The sequence below is a fragment of the Ambystoma mexicanum genome, chromosome 3q (assembly GCF_040938575.1).
Source record: "Ambystoma mexicanum isolate Mex_15411 chromosome 3q, UKY_AmexF1_1, whole genome shotgun sequence".
Classification (NCBI taxonomy): Eukaryota; Metazoa; Chordata; class Amphibia; order Caudata; family Ambystomatidae; genus Ambystoma; species Ambystoma mexicanum.
In genome coordinates this window covers 593,525,141-593,540,638 of record NC_090926.1, presented here as the reverse complement: position 1 = coordinate 593,540,638, position 15,498 = coordinate 593,525,141, and the positions used below count along the sequence as shown (strand labels likewise).

At 46.8% G+C, this 15,498-nt stretch overlaps 1 protein-coding gene across 2 annotated transcripts in view; it reads right to left on the bottom strand.

Annotated features, from left to right (window-relative positions):
- L3MBTL2 (L3MBTL histone methyl-lysine binding protein 2) overlaps positions 1-15,498 on the bottom strand; it is a 1,258,415-nt gene that overhangs the window by 233,250 nt on the left and 1,009,667 nt on the right. The gene's annotated exons all lie outside the window — the stretch shown is intronic.

Below are 15,498 nucleotides of genomic sequence, written 5' to 3'. Positions count from 1 at the left end.
ATTTTGCACAAACGTACCACACGTAGGTAACGGCACTTCTATTGTGTCACTGGCAACCTATGCACATCACCTTCACAACATTGGGCCTACTTCAATAAATGTTCACACAGCAGAGTAACCAGCCACAGATAAGCTGCCCTTCAACCATACCCACTTCCATAGTCACACTATGTATGCACTGCACCCTGTGGCAACACCACACAACTTCTCACTGCACCATCTCATGGCGCACACCAAATGCTGTGGGCATGTTCCAGCTATCACCACAACCATGGTATGCACAAATCACGCTTTGCAAGTCACTTGTCCTGCTGTAGCACGTCGCCAATGTTCTCCTCACGCATTTCCCAAAGATCACCACCCTGTGCCGCATACACTGCCAACCCTCCATTGCTCCAGTGGGGCTGCTCCTTGCAGACATTCCCACCACCGTAATTTAACAATGCATGTCAGCATATCGCCAACTACCACTATGCACATATGCACCACTGGCAAAAGCATTGCACCCAGTGCCCACACAGCATGACTTCTCTATGCAGCAACTCCAACCACAGAGCACCGTCATGGAGGTATGCAGTAACAAATTACAGCTGTTACCATAATGCACAAACAAGACACACTCTCCTGCATCCCTATGCACTTTCAATCACATATTATTGGCGTACCCACTAACATTCACAAAGTATTGTACAACTTCCAACCTACCCACAATCTACTTGCAACAGGGGCCTATAATGGCTGAAACGGGCTCCGCACCCATTCCTTACATGCCACCACTCTCTTACTCATGCACATTGAAAAATGCATTACTGGCGTGCGTGTCCTCAAGGCCTAGGCTCTTGAATGCATGGCCTATGGCCTTCGGCCATGCATCCAATGGTCTAGGTCTTGAACACACTCACGGCAATGTAATGCCACCATGCGTGTCTCCATGTCAGCTTCTGTGACAATGCACATAGACACCACTGCCACCAACCCTCCTACCCAACCTGTACACCGCCATGGCGCTACGCAGCACCAAATGCAAACAGTTAACATTATGGCCACGTGGGCAGCTATCATTTTGCACCAACGTACCACACGTAGGTAGCAGCACTTCACCCCAACTCACCCGCACCATAAAACACGCAATCACGAACATAGGGCGCACTTACCAGAATGCACAAACCCACGGGTTCAGAGTGGTTAAAGAAAACCAAGGGATTCCACAAATGTGGTACCTGCAGCATGTGCAAATATGCACACCCGGACTGTAACGAATTCATAACTCAATTGGGTATCAAAACATTGATTGCAGATTTTAATCAATCGTTGGGACTAAGTTTGTGGTTTACGCAATAGTGTGTGTCTGCAAGAAGGTTTACGTGGGCAGCACTATCAGGCAGTTGCGCATTCGGATCCGTGAACATCTGAGCAGCCTCAGAAAACAGGACCGTCTATTGCCATTGGCCACCCACTGGCAAGAACACCATCAGTTGGACAAAGTTGATGATATAAAATTCATTGGCCTCAAGAAGGCATCTGTTGGGAAAAGAGGAGGAGACCTCAAGCTTAAGTTGAGACAATTGGAAGCTAGAACGATCTGTAATCTACGATGTGTCCAACATGGTTTGAACACAGACAATGAAATGCATGTTTTTTTGTGACCTGGACCCGCACTTAAGCACAGCTCGATGCCAAATGACAATGGATTCAATTTCAAGTACAAATTGTTTTCTAATCTGGCTTTGTTGAGACCCATTTGAATCTCTTAGATAGTACCAATTACGCTACATTTAGCACCTATTTTTTAAGGAATACCATGCATTCTCCGTTACACCTACTATTTTATGAATATCTTATATGACTTTACTATTGCCATTTTGTTTTCCATAAGCCCTACTATACAGGAATTAATGCTTAACTTGCTATTACTACTGATTACATTCAGGCCTTTAATATATGCAATATACTTCCCTATCACTCCATCTATGCTGCCTAACCAGCTTCTACTTATGGCATCTCCCCTTTACTCTCTGGTCTATTCCTTCACCACTATTATTAAGGCTGTGAAGCATCTCTTTGCCATAGTGTTGTTTTTACTGCAGACTTCTGCACCCTAACATTATTACCATGCATTCACTGCAGGATTTTTGCAGGAATTCATGCATAACATTGCCATAGTGTTATTCATTTTGCAGACATCTGCACCGTAACTTTAATACCTCGCATTCACTACCCATGCTCCCTGCACCTCCCATATGCCTCATCAGGTATTACTGTCATTTCATCTTGACCTTACTATGGGATCTAGCCATCCATGCATCCTCCCCACAACAGCTGATCTTCAGCACGGCACAATTCTGTAATTGCGCATGCGCGTGACGTCACGGATTGCTGACGTGCATGGGTGTGACGTCACTGCATGCCAATGCGCGTGACGTCAGACGCACAGTGGGGACGCCAAGCATTACTTGCTATCATTTTTGAGTAACCTCATACCGCCATTCTTCTCTGCTAACCTGCACTAGGGACTTGACCCTTTTATTGCGCAATAGGTAAGCGCTCTCCTTATTATACTGGTATGTTTAGATACCCTTGCATAATCCTGGGAATCACTCCCAAGGACTCCTAGCTGCAGTCCATTACCTAATTTGCCAATCCTTCCCTTTTTAGGTATTGGAACCTTCTCTAACTGAAAGACCTTTCATCTATAGAACAGGCCAACGTGCAGTGCTACATTCATCTATCTATCCAGGTGGGATTAACTGGCCTCTTTGGCCCTATCTCTATATTTACTGTACAAGACTTTAACCTTATTGTGAAACCCTAGCACTAATATTTAGCATTAATTCACTGCTACATGCGTTATATTTTTTCTAGGCAATTTTGCCTTTGTCGAGTTGGGCACTTATCCCAGGTCATACTGCATAGTGACAACAGTCTTAAGAATTGCTAACAAAGCATTTTCATCAATGAAGCTCTCATGAATAACTTTCCAGGGTAAGATATTACCATTCTAGCAATGAACAACCAGATATTAACTGTTCATTGCTGCACATTACTCTGATGTATTTGCACTTTCTAGCAGACTCCTACTATAATATTCCATCATTTTTTTGCTTTTTCTTGGCAACATTCAGGATTACCGCCTACATCTTTTAGGGTGAGTTATCCACATATTACTATGCATGGTTTCCCACCTTCACCAATGGGTTTCCACATTAAGGGTAATGGGTCTCAACAAAACCTGAATTCATGTAATTGTCCATTTCATATTTTCTCACCAAAAACCATTCCTTTGGTTTGATAAGCAATCCTAATGTAATCCACAAATGATTTTCTTGCACCTGAAGACTTTAAGACCATGAATAATGTATTGTAAGAATTAGAGCGACCATATGCTAATTAACTACATGCTTTATCTCTCCACCTCTATTCTCTCTTCCAATGATTGTGCCAGCCTTTTAATGGATATGTACACCCGATTTCAATAATCTATGCATTCTTGTTTGGAAAATCTGCACTTATTTACTCTACAATATTGCACTTGCATTTCTACTCATGTTTCAAATAATGTTACGGTGGGCAAATCTTATCACCTGCCAACATGATGAAATGTCCTATTTCCACCTTTTGATGTTTTGAAACATCACTTTTTTGTCACTAACAGCCTTGAGAACGACCTGATGGTCGAAACACGTGTCGGCTGTACCTGAATTAAAGACCACTTCTCACATATTGGACATTTCTCATCTATGAATTCTTAATTTATCAGACTGGAAACCTATCTTTAGAGTATTGGATACTAGGACTAATTAATCTGTTTTGCACAACTAAACTATACAACAGCACCACTCTATGCACAAACATACCACATCCTCCACCATCTCTACCCACATCCATGCACAAAGTACTGTTTCACTGCCAACCTACCCACAATCAGTTTGCAGCACTAACGATACTGCAACCAATCGGCACACACCACACTTTGCAAGCACCACTCTGTACCGGATGTAGACTGAAACATGCCTTCCTGTGTGTATGATGCCGCCCTACGCTCCTCAGTGCATGCCCTACAGCCTACGGGCTACGGCCTTTGACCATGCACCCAATAGTGTAATCCTTCCACAGACCCACTGCACCTTCATTCACCCATGCATGCCTCCATGTGCCCAACTACCGCTTTCCATCCGCAGCACACTGCCACCCGCGCTCCCACGCAACCTATCTCATGGGCAATTCACTCCTCATCTGCAAATGAGCTGCCACCACTCACCACAAATGCAGTTCCCTGCAAACAGGTCACGGCAGAAACTAAGGGACCGTTACTACAGTTGCCGCCAATCACCACAGAAAATCGTAGCCTACTTATGTCACATGAACCACTTCTCACTCCCCCGGCCATTCCTTCCTTTATGGCCGCTGACACAATGCGTACGGTGCATTTTGCAGACCCTGACAACCTTGCCGCCGCCGCTGCACTGTCCTCCGATACGCCATGGCAGCTTTCCCAAAAAATGTTTACGCACAGTATGCTTCCCTCCAGACAACCACCGGCCACATCCAAACTTCTCCGACACCATGCCGTACCGCGATCCAATGACACTTCTGTCCATGGAGCGAACAGGGAAATGGGTCAGCGCAGCGGACCCAGACATCACTCATTTTTTGGGATGTACATTTCAGTGTTTTGCAACAAATTGAGGCAAGCCCCCGCTCCTGGCGCAAATTTGGTGAAAATCCGTCCAGCCTTTCGACCTGTAGCCGTGCGCAACGTTTTTCCCCATTCAGTCAAGGGACCACCACTATAACCCCCCCCCCCAATCCCCACCACAAAACCTCATCCAACATGGCGAAAACATTCAGTGCCGCCCTTATACTTTTTTGCCAATGTTTGGTGAGGATTCATCCAGGGGGAGCGTAGTAATAAGCTGCCGAAAAAAGAACAAAAAAGTGCTCTTGTTATGAGTTTAGCAAATTAACCATAACTACACGGATGTAATATGTATGTATATAGGATACATTACTCACCGTAATCGTATTTCTGATGCTTGTATCTGCTTAGATTCACACTCTGTACAAAGGCCAACATCTAGTGGAAGCTGCAGAGTATAACAGTTGTTTTCGAAACTCGAAAAGGGACGTCGACAGGGCGTGCCAGTAATACTATCCCTAGTGTGACGTCCACTGTACCCATGAACCCTCACACGTCGGGATCCCTCAGATTGTTATTTTCCTGACATGAGGTACCATGAGGTGTAGCGCGAGTACAGTTGTCTAGAAGCAGATACATATCAGACAAGCTCATATGCATCCATGCGCCTTCTCTCCGAGGAGAGGAAGGGTGGGTCGCATGTGAATCTAGGCAGGTGAAGGCATCAGAAATACTATTACGGTGAGTAATGTACCCCTTCTGAGGCTTGTGAAATCTGCTTAGATCACATGCTGTGCATAGATTAGCGAGCAGTGGAAGAAGGAGGAGGTGGGATGTGAGAAGGCTCATGAGCAAATAAATGCTGCCAAGTTCATTGAGTGCGACTGCGGGTGCACTGTTAGTCCCTCGTGCTGGATGAGTAGGTTGTACTGGCACGGGAGTTTGATGGGATCGCACATCTCCAGTTTGCGTAGATGTGGATACCATGGTTGTCTTGCCCACATAGGAGCAACTAGGATAAGCGTCATCAGTTCCTCATGTACCTTTTTCACCACTTTCCTCATGAGAGGCTTTGGGGGGGAAAAGCGTAGGCAAATTTCCCTGACCAGTTCATCCATAGGGCGTTCCCCTTGGAGCCTGGCTGGGGAAACCTGGACGCGAAGTCTGGGCATCGACTGTTTTCGCTTGTGGCGAATAAGTCTATAGTTGGGAAACCCCATTGAGAGAAGAGGTGTTCTACGACTCCTTCGTGTAGCCGCCGCTCGTGTTCCTCTGGTAGGGGATGTATGCTCAACGAGTCTGCTACAGAGTTGAGTTCCCCTGGCACATGTTGTGACGACAGGAACATCTTCTGTTTGAGTGCCCATCTCCAAATTTGCTGTGCAAGTCTGGACAGATTAGGAGAATGTGTACCCCCGTTTGTTGCTATAAAACATTGCTGTAGTGCTGTCTGTTAGGATCTGCACAGATAGGTTTGTTAAATGGGGTTCGAATGTCCAAGTTCCAGCAGATTGATGTGGTTCTGAGCTAAAGTGTGAGACCACAGACCCTGAGCTGTGTGGTAAAGGTAGTGAGCCCCCGCCCCTGCCACTGAGGCGTCTATCATGACAACCGCCTGTACCTCTGGATCGTAGAAAGGTTTTCCTTTCGTTAGATTTTCTCTTGTCCACCAGCAAAGATTTTTTACCAGTGTTGGCGAAACAACCACTAGATCGTCCCACTGACCACTTGCCTGAGACCACTGTTTAGCCAACCACTCCTGCATGGGTCGCAAGCGCAGGCGCGTGTGAGGAACCAGGTAAATGCAAGATGCCATCATGCCTATTAAACGCATAGCTTGGCACACCCTTATCTGGCAGCCGGCCTGATAATGTGGTATTTGCAGTAACACATTTTTGACTCTTTCCTCTGATGGAAAGACCAACCCCTCCTCTGTATTTAAGACAGCTCCTAGGAACTGTTTTTAAGTGCTTGGCACCAGGCTTGACTTTTTCTCATTGATGGAGAAGCCCAATTGAAAGAGAAGGTTGCTTGTTCTCTGAATGTTTTGTCTGCAAATCAAGGGCGATTCCCCTGTAATGAGCCAGTTGTCCAGGTAAGGGTACACTGGGATTGCCACGGCCAGTACTTTTGTGAATACTCTTGGAGCCGAGGCTATTCCAAAGGGCAGCACCTTGAATTGGTAGTGCTGGTTCGCTATCTTGAAACGCAAGAATGTTCTGTGCGCTGGGAACATTGAAATATGAAAATAGGCATCTTTCAAGTCCAGTGTTGCATTTAATCCCCCCTTTTTAGTAGAGGGATTACCTCTTGTAGCGTAGTCATGCAGAACTTTTGTGGCTTGACATACTTGTTTGCAGGGCGCAAATCTAATACTGGCCGAATTTTTAGATCTTTCTTTGGCACAAGGAAGTAACTTGAATAAATATCCCTGTTTACCTGTTTGGCCGGGATGACTTCTATGGCGTCCTTTAATAGTAGTGTGGCTATCTCTTCGAGAAGGATACGCTGATGTTCTTCTGAGTGGATTTTCTGTAGTGGGAGGTGGTCGTGGGGACGTTGGAGTAGTCCTATACACTATCCGCCTGCTACTGTGGACAGCACCCAGCTGTCTGAGGTGATTGCCTCCCATGCGTGGGTGAAGCTGGAAATGCGTCCTCCTACTGGAGAAGCATGGGAGGGCACCTGGAGCGGAATGTCATTTGCTGTGAGGTGGTGTGCTACCTCGGCAGGGCCTCTGTCCCGACCACGACCTCTGCGTTGTCCTCTGGGATATCCCTGGGAGGATTGGCCTCGATTAATTCCCCAGGAGGAACCCTGACCTTGATTGTAGCTGGATCCTCGTTGGGAGTTTTGGCCTCGAAAACGGCAAAAGATTTCTGTTACCCCTTTGTCCAGAAGGCTTGTTAGTGAGTTGACCTAAAGATTTAAGAGTGTCATACTCGTCCTTTGCTGTTTTAAGTGCGTCTTCTACGGCCTTAGCGAAGAGCACGTTAGGTTCCACTGGCATGTTTATTAGAGTGGCCTGCATTTCTGGTCTAAACCCGGACTGGCGCAGCCTTGCATGCCTTTAAATAACGGTCCCTTGCGCAATAACTATTCCGGCATTTTCTGCCGCGTCAAAATTTGTTTTAAGGAGACAGCTAGACACAGCCCTCCCATCTGCAGCCACCTGTGCTAGTTGTGATTTGATTGGCTCTGGGGCAGACAAAGTAAAGCAGACATTTCCTCTCACTTGTGGCAGTTGGAACTAGCCAAGAGAGTTGCATTGTTCGCTATCCTGGTTTGATAGGCTGCAGAGGAGGCGACCTTACTGTCCATGACGTAGATCTTTTTGCTCTCCTTATCGGGTGGAGTCTCGGAGGAAGAAAGGGGTGTGCCTTCTCTCTTTCTAGTTGCTGTCACAACTAAGGAGTCTGGTTTCAGTTGCCCTCTAATATATAGTGGGTCTGACTGTGCAGGCCTTAATAATTTTTCAACACATGGGTTTACGGCCCGTGTGAGATTAGGGGCTTCTAAACAAGGTTGAATTCTGCGCTGCACTGATTTCAGTAGCGGGATAAACTGGGCCACTGTCTTTTTGACCCCAAGGATCTGTTCTGCAACGTCTTTATCCTCCTGTACGTCGTAGGTGTCAATCTGAAAGTGCTCAGCCGCCTTAGCTAGTACTTCATTGAGGAGGGGTTGATTATCAATAGGAGAATCGACAACTGGAGTGTCTTGGTTAAGAGGGGAATCTATGGGGTACATATTGGTCTCTTGGTCTGCCTCTTGGTCCTCGTCAACCCCATAATAAGGGTCCTCTGTATCCTCAAAATGAATTGAGGGTCAGCTGCCTCTACAATGGAGAGATCTTCTTGGTCTGATTCAGGGTCATAGAGATCTATGACTGTACACTGTAAAGGAACATTTGAACGAGCCTTGAGTTGAAGCTCTGAAGGTAATCAGGGTTCTTTTCGAAACAATTGGCCATAAAGATCATTCTTTTCATCACTCTGTCAATATCTTGTAAAGACCATTCTTTGGAACTTGGGATTTCGACAGATTGAGGGGAAAGTCCTAAATCCTCACCTGTGGGAGCTATTACCTTAGGCCTAGATTCTCTAGGGTTTTGTATGGGCCTGGATTGTGCAGACTTCTCCTTCTCAGGTGTATTTTCCTTAGGAGGGCTCTTGACCCTATGGGGAGTTTTAGAGGACTTTTTATGGTGTCCCACCCCCTCGTGGGGCCCAGAGGAGTGTTTTACAGACTTTATGGGGCCTGCTACCTTATCTGAAACAGAGCGTCGAATTTCGGATGCTGGTATGCCCAAGGCCTTGTCCGCGGATGATCGACCTTCGGAGGGAGTTTTGCGATCGACACCCTTGCCGTCTTTCGACGGTTGTGCCCCGTCGTGTGGCGATCTCAAGCGAGATTGCTCAGAGGACCGGGACTCAGCGGACCTTTCCCTGGGTGTCGAACGTTGTCAATCACTCGACCCATGTGTCGAGTCTCGACTTGGGCTTATGTGCTTAGTGGTGTGTGGCTTTGTAGCGCTACCGCCGCCAGGTGTTGTCCCCATAACATGGCTTCCGGCCTGTCCTATGGGGTCGAGGGCCTGCGCTTGAGTAGCTGGAGCTACTCCGTTGTCCTCGTCTTTGAAAGGACGGCATTGCTGCCATCGCTAAAGGCGTCTTGCACCTCCATGGCCTTGAGCTGCCTGGCGTAGTGGTCCCAGCGTTTTGTGGAGCAGTCCTGTAATGTTTTTGGCTTGAAGAGCCTGCACGCTCAACAAGACTTTTCAACGTGGTCTCTTGGAAGACACAAGTTACAAACTTAAGTTTTTGCCTAACCACGGGAATTTCCGATTATACTTAGGCAAAATTTAAAAGGTGTATTTTCCATAATTATAGGTTATGGCAGTGTAGGAAGGTGAGTATATGCATCCTAAAATGGCCTCCCCCCTCTCTCCCTACTGTCTGGGTCGAGGCCCGGGGCTGCCTTCCAAGGCCAAACAGTCCGTCGGGGTAGTCTTCGACGGGCAGTTTCTCTGTCTTCACTGGCGTGGTCTTTCGGAGTTCAGTGAAAGGATAGAAAGAAATACTATCGCTAATTGTAAATAGTCAATGGCTTTACACCGAAAGGAACTCCACTATACGCGTCCGTCTAGAATGGCGGAAAAAAAAAAAACGAGGGATCCCGACGCGTGATGGATCATGGGTACAGTGGACGTCACATTAGGGATAGTTTACTGGCACACCCTGTCGACGTCCCTTTTCGAGTTTTGAAAACAACAACTGTAATACTCTGCAGCTTCCACTAGATGTCGCCCTATGCACAGCATGTGATCTAAGCAGATTCCACCAGCCTCAGAAATATGTTTATATGGGGTACATTACTCACTGTAATCGTATTTCTGATGCTTGTATCTGCTTATATTCACATGCTATGCATAGGCCGACATCTAGTGGAAGCTAGAACGGACAGAACAGAGCCCTGCGATTCGAAAATCGCCATCATCTCCTTACGAAATGCGTCCCATTCCGCAGGAGAGGAATGCTTGTTGAGACAAGCAACCCGTCGGACGAGGACAGGGAAGGCGACCGGTGACGACGCTTCTGCGAGTGCCTCGAGGAGGTGGAGGAATGGCGGGAACCACTCCAGGACCGAGACCCCCTGGACTTACGGTCCTCGGTGGCATGGTCCTTGCCGAGGCACCAGAGGCAGACGTTGTGCGGTTCCGTAAGCGAAATCTTGGAACCGCAGTCCCGACACTTCTTGAATCTCGACCGCAGGGTAGAAGACGACAAAGACATGATATCTTCACAAAGTTTGAAGAACCGATAGAACAGAAGAACCGAGGCCTGCAGAGATTTCGGAAGCGAACAAGTTTGCGGAAAAAACAGAACTGAGGCTACGGGCGTTGTGCGTCCTACTTATAACATCCGGTGACGTCGGCTCGACGGAGGCCCTCGAGGACAGTGAATCGACATCAACAACGCAGGAGCCGAACATTTTTCAAAGCAGCACATCTGTGGTGATTACCTGTCATAGATGTGGAATATGTCGGAGGAACCAATACCCTCGAATAGATGTTTTAGAATCGCTTGTCCCACCTGAGTATCTGTTTTAGAATGTGTGTCAATGCAATAGTGCTGAGTTAAAGTGTGTACTGAGCTCCATGTCACTGCTTTGCAAATGGCATCCAGCGGGACGTTTGCGATAAAGGCTAGTGTAGCTCCTGTACCCCTTGTGGAGTGAGCTCTCGGTGTGAAAGGCAGTGGTTTGCTTGATAAAGAGTATCAGAGCTGTATGCATCCGACTATCCATCTGGAGATGGAATTCTTGGCGATCCGGTCTCCTTCTCTGCCTGGAGCTACGGACACAAACAGTTGGTCTGTTTTCCTGAGCAGTCTGGTCATATTTACATACTAAAGGACCGCCCTCCTTACATCTAGTGAATGGAGTTTTTTCTCAGCTGAACTTGTTGGGTTCTGAAAGAAGGCTGGTAGCTCAATGGATTGGTTTATTTGGAATTTTGAAATTAACTTAGGTGAAAGCCTAGGGTGTGTTCTCAAAACCAATTTGTCTTTGTGTAGCAAAGAAAGGGTCTTGCACTGACAATGCTTGAAGTTCGCTGGCTCTCCTTATGGAGGTGATCACCACCAAGAAAGCCGTTTTATACGTGAGATGTTTAAGGATTGACTTATGCAGAGGCTCAAAGGGGGCTCCCATGAGTTTTGCAAGTACTACGTTGAGGTTCCAGCCTGGCGGTGGGTTTCATATAGGCAGGTGGAGTCTCTTTACTCCCTCCATGAATGCCGTAATGACAGGTACTTTCCACCATGACACCTTATTTTGAGAGGTGGTGTATGCAGATAGCGCAGCCAGATGAACCTTTATTGAGTTAAATACTAACCCTGAGTCTAATAGGTGGAGCATGTAGTGGAGAATGTGAGGTGGAGTACATTCTATTTGGTTTATTTGCTTTGACTGGCACCAAATTACAAATCGTCTCCACTTGTCAAAATAGCAGAGCCTGGTGTTTGGTTTACGTGCCTCCTTGAGGATATCCATAGACATTTGAGGTAAGTTAAGATGTCCAAACTCTATGACCTCAGGAGCCATGCTGCCAAGTTCAGTGAGTGAGGTTGAGGCTGTAATGTTGTTCCCCCGTGCTGGCAAAGCAAGTTGGTCGGGCACGGGAGCTTGATCGAATTGCACATCGCCAATTTGCGCAGATCCAAGGTTGTCTCGTCCACATGGGAGCAACTAGGATCAGCGTCATTTGTTCTTTGTGAATCTTGTTCACCACCCTATTCATAAGTGGAGTTGGGGGAAAAGCGTAGGCAAATTTCCCTGACCAACTCATCCATAGGGAGTTCCCCTTGGAGTCTGATTGGGGAAACCTGGACGCTAAGTCTGGGCTTTGCCTGTTTTCTCTTGTGGCTAAAAAGTATAGCATGGGGAAACCCCACTGTGAGAAAATGTGGTGTACGACATCTCTGTCGAGTTGCCACTCGTGATCTTCTGGTAGAAGATCTCTGCCTAATGAGTCCGCTAGGGTGTTGAGTTCCCCTGTAACATGTTGGGAAGTCAGGAACATCTCCCGTTTGAGTGCCCACTTCCATATTTTCTGTGCTAGCTTGGACCCATTTGGCGAATGTGTGCCCCCCTGCTTATTGATATAGAAAATTGCAGTGGTGCTGTCTGTGAGAACTTGTACCGACTGGTTTGTTAGGTGTCTTTCGAAAGCTTGGAGAGCTTGGAATATTGCTAGAAGTTCCAGCAGGTGGATACGGTTATGTGCTCAGTCCACAGACCATGTGCTGTGAGATGAAGGTGATGGGCCCCCCACTCGGAGAGTGATGCGTCTGTTATAACAACTGCTGGCACCGCTGGGTCGTGGAAGGGTTTTCCCTTCAACAGGTTCTCCTTTGTCCACCAGCGTAAGGTTTGTACTTGTGTTGGCGAAAAACAACCACTAGATTGTACCACTGACCACTTGCCTGAGACCGCTGTTTCGCCAACCACTCCTGCATCGTGCGCATGCGCAATCATGCTTGTGGGACCAGGTAAATGCAAGATGCCAACATGCCGAGCAAACGCATCGCTTTGCGTACATTTATCTGCTGACCGGCTTGATACTGAGGTATTTGCAGTAGTATGTTTTGGATTCTTACCTTTGATGGAAAGACTAGCCCTTCTTCTGTTTTTATGACAGCTCCTGAGAACTGTTTTGTCTTGTTTGGTAGGAGGCTTGATTTTTTCTCGTTTATCAAGAAGCCCAATTGAAAAAGAATGTTAATTGCTCTCTGTACATTTTGCAAATTTGGGTTGTTTCTCCTGTGAGCAGCTAGTCATCCAGGTAAGGGTACACTGGTATTGCTTCCCTGCGCAGGTGCGCTGCCACCACTGCCAGTACCTTGGTGAATACCCTTGGAGCTAAAGCTATACCGAAGGGTAGCACCTTGAATTGGTAGTGCTGGTTTGCCATCTTGAAACGCAAGAATCTTCTTTGCGATGGGAACATTGAAATATGAAAATAAGCATCTTTCATATCCAAGGTTTCCATGTAGTCCCCTTGCTTTAGCAGCGGGATTACTTCTTGTAGCGTTGTCATGCAGAATTGTTGTGGCTTGACATAGGTGTTTGCAGGGCGCATGTCTAATACAGGGCACATTGTTAGATATTTTTGGGCACAAGGAAGTACGTTGTATAAATACCCTTGTTTAACTGGTTCGCAGGGACGATTTCGACGGCGTCCTTTAACATCAGCGATGTGATCTCTTCCAGGAGAGTGCGCTGCTCCTCCCTTGTGGGGGCGGAAAGAGGGACGCTTTAGTAGTTCTATGCAATAACCGCCAGCTACGGTAGAAAGCACCAGCTTGTCTGAGGTGATTCCCTGCCATGCGTGGGTGAAGTGTGTTATCCGTTCTCCTACTGGAGTGACATGGGAAGGTACCTGAAGCGGGTGGTCATTGCTTTGGGGGGGTGGACCCACCCACTGGTAGAGGAGGATCTGCCCGGGCTAAGAGATGTTTGCTGGCCCCTCTGGAAATCTTGAGATGATTGTCCTTGATTGGAACCCCAGGATGAACCCTGACCTTGGTTATATCCGGATCCTTGCTGCAAATTTTGGCCGCTGAAACGACGAAAATGATATCCACCCCTTTGGCCCATGGGTTTATTGGTGAGTAGACCCAGAGACTTAAGAGTGTCATAAGAAAGACCTTTGCACTCTTTAATGCATCCTCCACTGCTTTGCCGAAAAGCATGTTAGGCTCTATCGGCATATTGAGGAGGGTTGCCTGTGTCTCCAATCTGAATCCTGACTGGTACAGCCATGCATGGCGCTTTATAAATGTGCCCTCTGCTATAATTCTGCCTGCGTTGTCAGCTGCATCAACATATTTTTTAAAGATGCAGTTAGATCTAGCCTTACCCTCTGATACTGAGAGAGACAGTTGAGATTTTTATAGTTCTGGAGCCGAGGCCCTTGAGGTGGCCATTTCCTCCCAATTGTGGCATTTGTAAATGGCCAGCAGAGTGCTGTTGTTGGCAATTCTTGTTTGAAAAGCTGCAGAGGTGGCCACTTTTCTTCCACAAAGTGTATGGTTTCTTATTCGTTTTATTGGGGGAGGTGCTTCCGATGAAGCGAGTGGTGTTCCTGCCCTCTTTCTTGATTGACCCTTTATGTAGAGGTGATCTAATGGGGCTGGGAGGAACATATTTTCAATTCTGGGGTTTACTGCCCGTGTGAGGTTAGGGTTTTCTAGAGAGGGTTGAATCCTTCTTTGTATGGATTTTAATAATGGTATAAATTGGGTTACAGCTTTTTTGGCACCCAATAGACAAAGTCTTTGTCGACTTCTCTTTCCTGTGTTTGAATTTGAAAATGCTCTACTGCCTTTAGCAGCACGTCATTAAATTGAAGTTGGTTGTCAACTGATGAATCTGCCACTGGCGGTTCTACATGATCTGGATAGGGTAAGACTTAGACGTTTTCTTCCTCGTCATCAAAATAACGATCTACCTCCCCTAGGTTCTCTTGATCATCAGAATCTGTATAAGGGTCATAGAGATCAAATTGATTTGGGCCCTGCTGAGGGGTGTTTTGAAAGGGGTCTGTCTGGGCTCTTTTTGCTGGGGGTTGAGACATTGTCGCCCTGGTAGTTGATGGTGTGTTCAAAAGACTACCCATTGATTGGGGGTTTTCCTCACAAAAATCGGTCATAAAGGGCATGCTTCTCATCACTCTATCTATATCATCAGTCTACCACTGTGAGGAACTTGGGATAGCGACTGGAGCCAGGTGTAGTTCTGGTGTAGGTTGCTTCTTGTGTTTCATAGTTGCAGCCAAGGTACCCTCCTCCTGGGAAACACTGATGTTTTCCCTGTGGGATGCACTCTCTTCCTCCCTATGTGATGCACTCTCTTTTTCCCTATGGGGTTTGTGGCTTTGTGTACCTAATACCAAGAGGGCAAGGGTTGTGTAGTATCCCACAGGGTTACTACCTCAATTGTTGCCTAACACAAGGCTTTTGCATTAAAGCTTTAAATGACACTTGCGTATCTAGATGGTGGGTGGAGGCATGCAGGGTGTCGGGGATTTACAATCCTCAGGATCCATCTTGATAACCTAAACAGTTAAACTCGGTATCATGGTCTAAACCACCTTAAGGACCATACAAGCTATTGGACACCACTTGGTTATTTCTGCACAGCATCCCGATGGCACATGGACATGTGGCACAAAAGTACTTGAACACCATCTTGATGCAGTGTTCCATGAAACCATGTCTCTTGGCCTCCGACGTTGGGGACATCAAAATGCAATCTTCTTTCAGCACTGCAGAACGTGCCCGATATGCAGGTCGAGT